Source organism: Pteropus medius, unplaced genomic scaffold, assembly GCF_902729225.1.
Source record: "Pteropus medius unplaced genomic scaffold, Ma_sr-lr_union100, whole genome shotgun sequence".
Classification (NCBI taxonomy): Eukaryota; Metazoa; Chordata; class Mammalia; order Chiroptera; family Pteropodidae; genus Pteropus; species Pteropus medius.
Window position 1 is genome coordinate 28363008 of NW_024349800.1, and position 9087 is coordinate 28372094.

The window sequence follows — 9087 nt, forward strand, 5'->3', positions numbered from 1 at the left end:
AAGGAGTGAGGATGTACAGAAATTGTAACTCTTGCACATTGTTGATGGGAATGCAAAATGGTGTCGCCACTATGAAAAACAGTATGGAATTCTCTTGAAAAAATTAAATATAAGTACCATGTGATCTAGCAATCCCTCTTCTGGGTATTTATCCAAAAGAACTGAAATCAAGATCTCAAAGAGATTAGCACTTCATGTCTATTGAAGCACTATTCACAATAGCCAAGATGTAGAAATAACCTAAATGTCTATTGACAGATGGATAAATAAAGAAAATGTGGTATATGCATACAGTGACATACTATTCAGCCTTTAAAAAGAAGGAAATTCTGCAATGTGCAATCATATGGATGAACCTCGGAGACATTATGCTATGTGAAATGAATCAATAACAGAAAGACAAGTACTGCATGCTTACACTTATGTAGGATATCTAAAATAGTAAAATTCATTGAATCAGAGAGTTGAATGGTGTTTTTCAGGGACTGAGGGGAAGGAGAAATTGGGAGTTACTAATCAATGGATATAAAGCTTCAGTTAAGCAAGATTAATGAGCTTTAGATACCTGCTGTAAAACCTTGTTTCTGTAGAACAATACTCTATTTTACCCTTGAAACTATGTTAAGAGGGGAGATCTCATGTAAAGTGTTCTTACCACAGTAAAATAAAATTTAAAAGATATATATGTTCAGGGCTATATGACTGCAAACCATATAAAATTCCCTCTCAATAAATTGCTTAGTATGAGTTAATTATATTTATATAACAATTAGATTAAAAATATATGCTCTAGAATAAGAAAAAGATAACCTTTTACCATTTAATAATAATTTATTACATACCTAGCATTGAGCACACAGAGATCTGATAGTAACTTATGGATTAACTGTTTTATGGCCACCTTAAAGAAGCAGAACAGACCCCTAACCAAAATTTGGTTCGGGTATTGAGATTGATGATACCACCCAACCAAGAGTTTATGAAAAATCTTTATTACTCAACAGGGAGGTTTTTCTGGGGAGAGCAGTGCAGATTTCCCAAGTTGATCTGAAAATGGCTTGGATTTTTATGGTGGTTAGGTGATAAAACATGGCTAAAGGCTGTCACAAGTCATTTGAACTTACTACCAGTATTAAAGGAGTCCCCTGACCTTCTTATCTGCTTGCTCATATATGTGAATCAGAAAGGGAGTAGGGAAGGATAATGTTTAAAAGCTGTCATCAGTCAAAAAAGAAAGAGTCAGTCTTTTTATTGTGGTTTAAAGAAAAAATTGTTTCAAAAAGATAAAATAATTGTGGGAATATAAAAAAGAAATTAGAAAGAATTAGGTAAATTTAAAATAAGTATGAAGAAAATTACATATCAGATTAAGAAATAGCAAAGGCTTTGTTGTAGAAAATATAATCAGAAGTTATGAAAGGTTTAATTATTGACTCGCTTGCTTTGCTTTTAGAAATAAAAATTTATAAAGAGTCAAACAAACAATACTTTTGAAATTCTGAGTCTCAATTATTGTTTTAATTATAATTTTTTTTTTAAATTTTAGAAAGTGTACTCATAATAGGAAGGTTTGGCTTTCAGTAAATTTCTCAAGTGAATATTTCCCTTAGTGAATCCATTCTATCTCAAGGATACCTCTACTTTTCATTATCGCCTACTTTGATTTAAGAAAAATAATTCACCAAGATGAATTAAATATAAAAAACTGATCTATCTTGAATTTACTCAGTTATACCCTGTAAAAGCTGAATGTCTCTCTGTACTCTATTGGAAATGGGAGAAACCAATCATCTGGTCTTTACTTTTCTTCCTACATTCATCTACTAACCTCTGGGTGGAAATGTGAGGAGCCCATCCATGAAGGTACCAGGACCTCTTCTCCATGGCATAGGTGGAATGAGCTTAAGAGGCAAGGATTTGCCTTTCATGCATGTGGTGTTTCTCCTTGACTGACCTTTCTAACAACACGAAAAATAGAAATAAAATAAATTGTAGATTGTTATGATAATCTTTCTATCCACTTTTCTTGACAAAATCTGGATGAACATATATCTCATCCCATTTCATGATGCCTCTCAATGCCAAGTTTCCAAAATGCAGATTTTTTAGCTTTGAGAAAGTCAGTGAATATTCAGTTGAACCGTTTTCTACCTGGGTTTATTTTTTCCAATTAAAACATTAAAAGCTAATTAATTAAGATTAAAAACCAGTATATAATTAAAGTTTACATGAAGCACACATAAAAATGTGCAGGTAGACACATACATACACATACGTTACTGCAGACAGCTGTACGATATTCATTTGAAGAAGTAGAAAATACCGACTGTAGAGGAATATATATTCAGGTTGATAAGACAAACATAAACCCTGCAAATAATGTGGAAGCATTCATATAGCTAAAAACACTGCATATCAATGAAATTCATGCCTAAATATATCAAAGATAAGTTAATATTATAATAAAAGGAATAAAATAGCAAACATTTATGTGTAAATTTATTTCTTACCACCACTCTATTGCTTAACACTAATTAGGGGGAAAAAATCCTCAAAAACAAAAACATTAAATGCTTAGAGATTTTAACTTTGAAAATGAGAATTCTGTTCATAAACATGATTGTAAAACTGCTCATTAATTTTAATTATTTGGTTAATAATCACATGATGATATAAATTAGGAGATCAATAGGTCTGGAATCTATGGAAATTTTTTCCACCCACGTAGTGCATTTTAAAAAATAATAATAATAAAGATGAATATCATGCAGACATTTATGTCCTACTACGGAGCTAATTACACAGGCTAGAAATCGAGCAAGTTGTTTATCACTTAAGTACGGTATTAAAACTCATCATTTTTTAACTTGTGCTTGTTCATCTCAAGGTCTTTTCTAACATAAAGAGGGAAACAAAGGATAGCTGAGCACCTTTATTTAAATATACAAAACATTAAGATCTTAATTTATTGGGCAATTTTATACAGAAATTCTTTAGAGACATAGCAAGCTTAAAAGGTTTTGGTATCAGGGTAATTTTGGCTTCATATAATAAGTTAGGAAGTATTGATCCTTCTTCAATTTTTGGGAAAAGTTTGAGAAGAACAGGTATTAAGTCTTTGAATGTTTGGTGTAATTCACTGATGAAGTCATCTGGTCCCTGTATGCGGCAAACAAACAGACTTATGGACACAGACAGTGGATTACTGGTTATATATCTAATATCTTTTTAATATCTTTACAACTTTGTCCAATTCAAGTGGCACTAATTTATCATGGGTTTCTTAAATACAGAATAATACATGTTAACATTAAGAGTGATCACAAATATTCTAAAACTTGTTTTCCCTTAACTGTTTAACAATTGACTGAACTATCATCCCACTCAACATTTAAATTCTATTATGAAAACTTTTCTGCATCTTTGCTTTATTTCTCTTTCTACATATCTAAGTTTATTCATTATTTTTTCATTTTAAATGTGTTAACATCTATAATTTATAAGAAACTGTGCTAATACATGAGAGTGGTAGCAAAAAAAGTTTGGATAAAAATTTGAAAAAGACATTAAATAGCTCATAGCTTAATGGGAGAGCAAGAGAAAAGTAAACACAACAAAAATACAGCATAGTTAGTGTTATAGTAGAAGTTAATTTAAAGAGTGGTAGATACTAGAGTTATTAATGGATAGGAACTAATCTGTGAGATGCTAAGGCTAGATAGTCTATGCAAGAAGAAGAAAAATACTTCAGCATATATGAAAGATTATGGCAAATTTAAGAAAGTATATACTAATTTAGTCTGACGTAACAGAGCTGCTAAGGAACATGAGAAAATGTGGTTGAAAGAAGAATTTGAAGTTTAGTTGTGAAAGATCATTCATATACTGAGAAGAATGTGCATTTTATAGGCATTGAGAAGCCGTCGAAGGTTTACATGATTAAATGTGGGTTTTAGAAACACTTCTAATGAGAGTGATGGATGGGAAAAAAAGAGAGACTGGAACAGGGAGGCCAGTTAGGGGGCTGAGACACTTGCCTTAACGTGGTTCTGATCTGAGAGATCAGCAAAGAGAACAGAGAGGGAAGAAATAAATCTGAGAGCTCCTTCAATATTAGAATGAGCAGGAGTTGGTTTATGGAGGAGGTAAAGGAAAGGGTAACGTCTAATAATACTCTGTTTCATTTGGTGAATAGTAGTGATAATTCCATTAGAAATGGAAAACGGGAGAGGAACATATAAGAAGTATAATAAAATTTGATTTTGGACTTACATCTGTATTGCTTTCATGATATCTATGCATGTATATCTGACTACATGAAGATGTTTGCTAAGTTCCTCTTTCCTTTATTATGCTCTTCTTGTGTTTGAGTCTTAGAATTTTTTGATGTCATATTTCACATGCTAAAAAAATCATATTAAACCCTACATCAAATTTTCTAGTCTTAGAAACTCTAATTTCCACAGCTGCTACCACTGTATAATTGTATTTGTCTTTCAAAATGACCACGGGCAAGCACTGTTTTAGGCACTGGACTCAGGTAGAAAATGGAGCTGTAAACCCCATGTGTCCAAAGTTGGTTGTCACCCCACAAAATTCTCTTTTTCAAAGTAAATCTGCAGGTAGCTCATTTGGTTTCTCGTAAGAAGTTTGAGTATAAAAGAAGCTCCTATATTAGAGTTATAATGTAAATAATAACAAAAAATCCTGGACTCATGGGGAAATCTTACTGTGATTCTCACTCATTATAAATTCTATAACAATGAAAATATTACTAATATGGACATGAAAGATGTGGGTGAGCATTCATCTCAAAACAATTGAGCCCTAATAATTTGAGACATATTCTGACTTCAGCTCCTCTCTAGTAAACAACCACATGCTTTATATTACATGACTTCTAGAAGAAATCAGCTTCAGAATGATCCACTGAATCAGAAAGTCTCTCCAGCTGGCTAGCATACTGCCTACAGTATTTTGATTTTGATCCTTGAATGATAAGAGAGTCAATTCCCTTGGGCTGAATTAGAATATATCACTTCAGAGTCTTGTGTATTTGTGATTGAGAAAGGGAGCTTCCCTAGAGTTATAATTATCCGTAGTCAGAGATAGAGAAAATTGATGGGGTTTACCTGACAATGGGTCAAAGAGCTGTTCAACTTAGTGCTTGGTATTTAAACTCTTAGCTCTATAATGCTAGAAATCAATTCTTCAGGAATGTATTCTGCCCTAAATATACTTTTTTTTACCCATTCTGATAATTATTTACTGCACACTAAAGTGACATGGATGACTTAAAGTACAAGATATTGTTTACTTGGTATAACTTCATCACTTTTACCAAGATAGCACCAAAGAATCGGAAGTGAACAAAAATTCCCAGGTTTTGGTATCAGGGTAATTTTGGTTTCATATAATAAGTTAGGAAGTATTGATCCTTCTTCAATTTTTGGGAAAAGTTTGAGAAGAACAGGTATTAAGTCTTTGAATGTTTGGTGTAATTCACTGATGAAGTCATCTGGTCCCTGTATGCGGCAAACAAACAGACTTATGGACACAGACAGTGGATTACTGGTTAGAGGGAAGCGTGAGAGAAGAGGTAGATAGGAGTAAAAGGGGTCAAATATTTTGTGACAGAAAGAAATCTAACTCTGGTTGATGAACACGCAATGCAATATATATACAACTCACTGTTGAATGATACACTTGAAGCTTATTTGATAAGCTTATTTGATTTTGTTAATTAGTGTCACCCCAATAATTTTCAATTTAAAAAATTCATTTATGCTTTAGTTTTACTTGATTAAAAAACCTATTTTGGGCTAATGTTTTAATTCATAAAATGCCCCATGCCTGGAAAACAGTGCCATTAACTTAGACCAAAAGCATTTAGCAAACAAAATACAAATTTTAGCAACTGTATAAGTGTATACAAAATTCGAAACAATAACTTTTGTAAGATCAAACCATCAATCTTATACCTGAGTAGGAGTGCTTGTACATTATGATGATACTTGGGTTTTGACTGGAGACCTGAAGATCTAGGGAAATTAAGGGCCCCCTACTACCATCCCACTCTTAGGAAAGGAAAGAGGAAAAAACATAGATAATTTTGCCCTCAAATAACCATGAAATACAAAATTCCCAAACACATGAAGAAATCTAATGCTAGGCAAGTTAACAAATTAATAGCAGAATTATGTACTCACTCCTGATAAAATGAATTTTATGAAGTAGCTTAACAGAAATTTTAAAATAAATTTAAGTTGTTAAAAGAGATAAATGAGAGACTATCAAAAGTGATTAATATTATAAGCAATGGCATGGATTAATCTTATAGATAATGTTAGGCAAAAGAAATTACTCAGAAGAGCATTACGTATGATTCCAATTATATAAAGTGCAAAACATGAAAAACTAATCTATGGTTTGTGAAGTCAGGAAAGCAATTACCTTTTGGGATGCAGAGGAATCAAAGGGACTTTGGAGACTGTTGGTTATGTTCTATTCATCATTTAGGTGCTCTTTACATAAGAGTGATTATTTGATGAAGTCTTTGCTATAAAATGGTGATATACTTCCAATATATAATGTATGTACTTAGCATATGAACCTTAAATACATTTTAGACATTAAAAACACTTTCTGATAAACATTGCCAGTAGGAGAATCCAGGTATGTTGAACTGATCCATTGTCTTTTGAGTTTATTTCATAGCTAACTGTTAAAGTACAGATTGTCAATCCAAAAGTAAAAACTAAACTAAACTAAAAGGAAAATAATTAAATAGAATATTAAAATGTTATGAATGCAATAGAAATACAAATACATGGAAATTTTCAAATTAGATCATATATTTTATTAGGATTTAAAATGAGTGCAAAGTGATCTCATTAGCTGGCTTAAATCTTTCTTATTTTCTTATTCAAAAATATGCCAATTTTTATATACTTATCTATGCCTTTGTATTTGTTATTTCCTCTTCCCAAACTATTCTTACTCATTTTTTTTAATTTTGATAAATTCCCTCCTTAAAAAATAAATCGAGATGGTTTCACAGATTTATGCATATATCCAAACTTATCAAGTTGCATGCATTAAATAAGTATGTATAGTTTTTTGTTAATGAAGCTGCTAAACATAAAATACTAAGTTGGAATGCTACCTTCTGTGCGAAGTCTTATCTCTTATCCATAGCCAAAGTTAGGCAGTCATTCCAGTATCTCTTATCAGATATGTGAGATCCTTAGATATATATTCAGGCTGGGGGAGATACTGCTTGGATTCTAACATATTTCCCACTGCTTTCCAAATCTGTGATAGTGACAATTCATTTAACCTCATGATGCCTTTGTGTTCTTGTCAGTAAAATGGGGATAAATATTATCTTCTTAGGATTGTCTAAATGATTAAATAAAACTCAAATTCATAGAATAATATCTGGCACATAGTATGTGTTCATTAAAATCCTAACCATTATTTCTTTATTTTTTTATTGGTTGACCTTACAGATTGCAAGGACCTTGTCAGTTTACAATCCCTTACTTTTTTTTTTTAACACCTACAGCACCTGGTCTTCCTAGGCGGTCTCCCATCCAAGTACTAACCAGGCCCAACCCTGACTAGCTTCCGAGATCAGATGGGATTGGACTTGTTCAGGGTGGCATGGCCGTAGACCTAACCATTATTTCTGTGTCATAGCTTTTTCCTGTTTTATAATTTGGCCACTGCCAAGTTCCCTAAGATTTCCAGTCTTGTCTTTCCTATATCCTGTAGGCCTTGCCCCTTACAGAGTATTGGTCATATATGTGATATTCAATAACTGTTTCATGATTTGAATTGAATCTCTTAATTAACTAATTATTAAATCATGAACTTATCATAATTGTTATGAGATACTCTACAAATTTGAGTGGGCTTAAAATATTAACAAATATTCAAATTACATTCAACATAATTTTTATAATATCAATATTGATATTCTAAGTTCTCTGAATGTCATATCAAACAGGTATTAATTTCCCCAGAGTGTCAGTAACCATCTATGGGCTTACTTGTATGTGTGGGTCTCAATGAATGAATTACCTTTTTACAAAGAATAACAAAAGGATAGAACCTTCCGAACACGAAGCACAGAAGAGTTCTAGAATAAGATGCTACTGGTCTGAGTGAGCCAGGACCAGACTCTGTTCTTAGTTTTCACTTTCTTTTAAGTTTCTCTTGCTTTGATTTTCTTATCTCCTGGCCACAGGCATAAACTTCCCATATGTAATATTTGTCCATGTCTTTACAAGGATGCTATAGAAGTTTAGACTTATTCAAGATCATAAAATAAAACCCTACTTGAGCTCTTTACAACAAAAGATGTTGGTTGTGGGGACTTGAGTGTAAGAATATAACAATAATATCTTCCCAATTAACAAAAAGGGAGATACTATCAGGCCTAGAGAAAAAATTGGAATGATAGACTTTATATAAAACAATAATCCTTCCCTCTCTTGAGTCTGCCCTTTTGTGATTCTTGGCTTCATCTTTTTCTCTGTGGATGTCAACTCTTTATTTCAGTCCACTTGGCAGAAAGTTATTATTCACAGTTTTTACTTAAAATCCTCCCTTCATAATAGAGTTGGGGTTTCTTAATTCAATTTTAAATTTCCACAAGAAGGATACTTATTGACAGATACTGGGTAGTTTCTCAAAATAAACCAATCAATTATGACAGAGAGGCAGAATTATTCTAAAACAGTGTGGCTAGATTCACACACACACGTCTCAATTTGTTGAAAACAGTAATAAAAGAGAGAATCTCAAGTATAATGGATTTTATAGTGTCCCCTCCAATATCCATGTCCACTAGGAATCTCAGAACATGTAATTATGGTAAGGACCAAGCTAAGAAATTATACTGGATTAGGGTTAGGCCAAAACACGATGATAATGTCTTTCCCTATGAGACAGAAAGGACACACAGAGTCACGGGGAGGAAAGTGATAAGATGGAGGCAGAGATTAGAGTGATGCATTTACAAGCCAAGGGATGCCAAGGATTTTGTATAATCACCAGAAGCTAGGAGAAAGGCATGGAAAA

The 9087-nt window shown here is 32.5% G+C and overlaps 1 pseudogene; it reads right to left on the reverse strand.

Annotated features, from left to right (window-relative positions):
• Nucleotides 1–7558: 7558 nt before the first annotated feature.
• LOC120622318 (uncharacterized) lies at nt 7559–7677 on the reverse strand (annotated as a pseudogene).
• Nucleotides 7678–9087: the final 1410 nt, after the last annotated feature.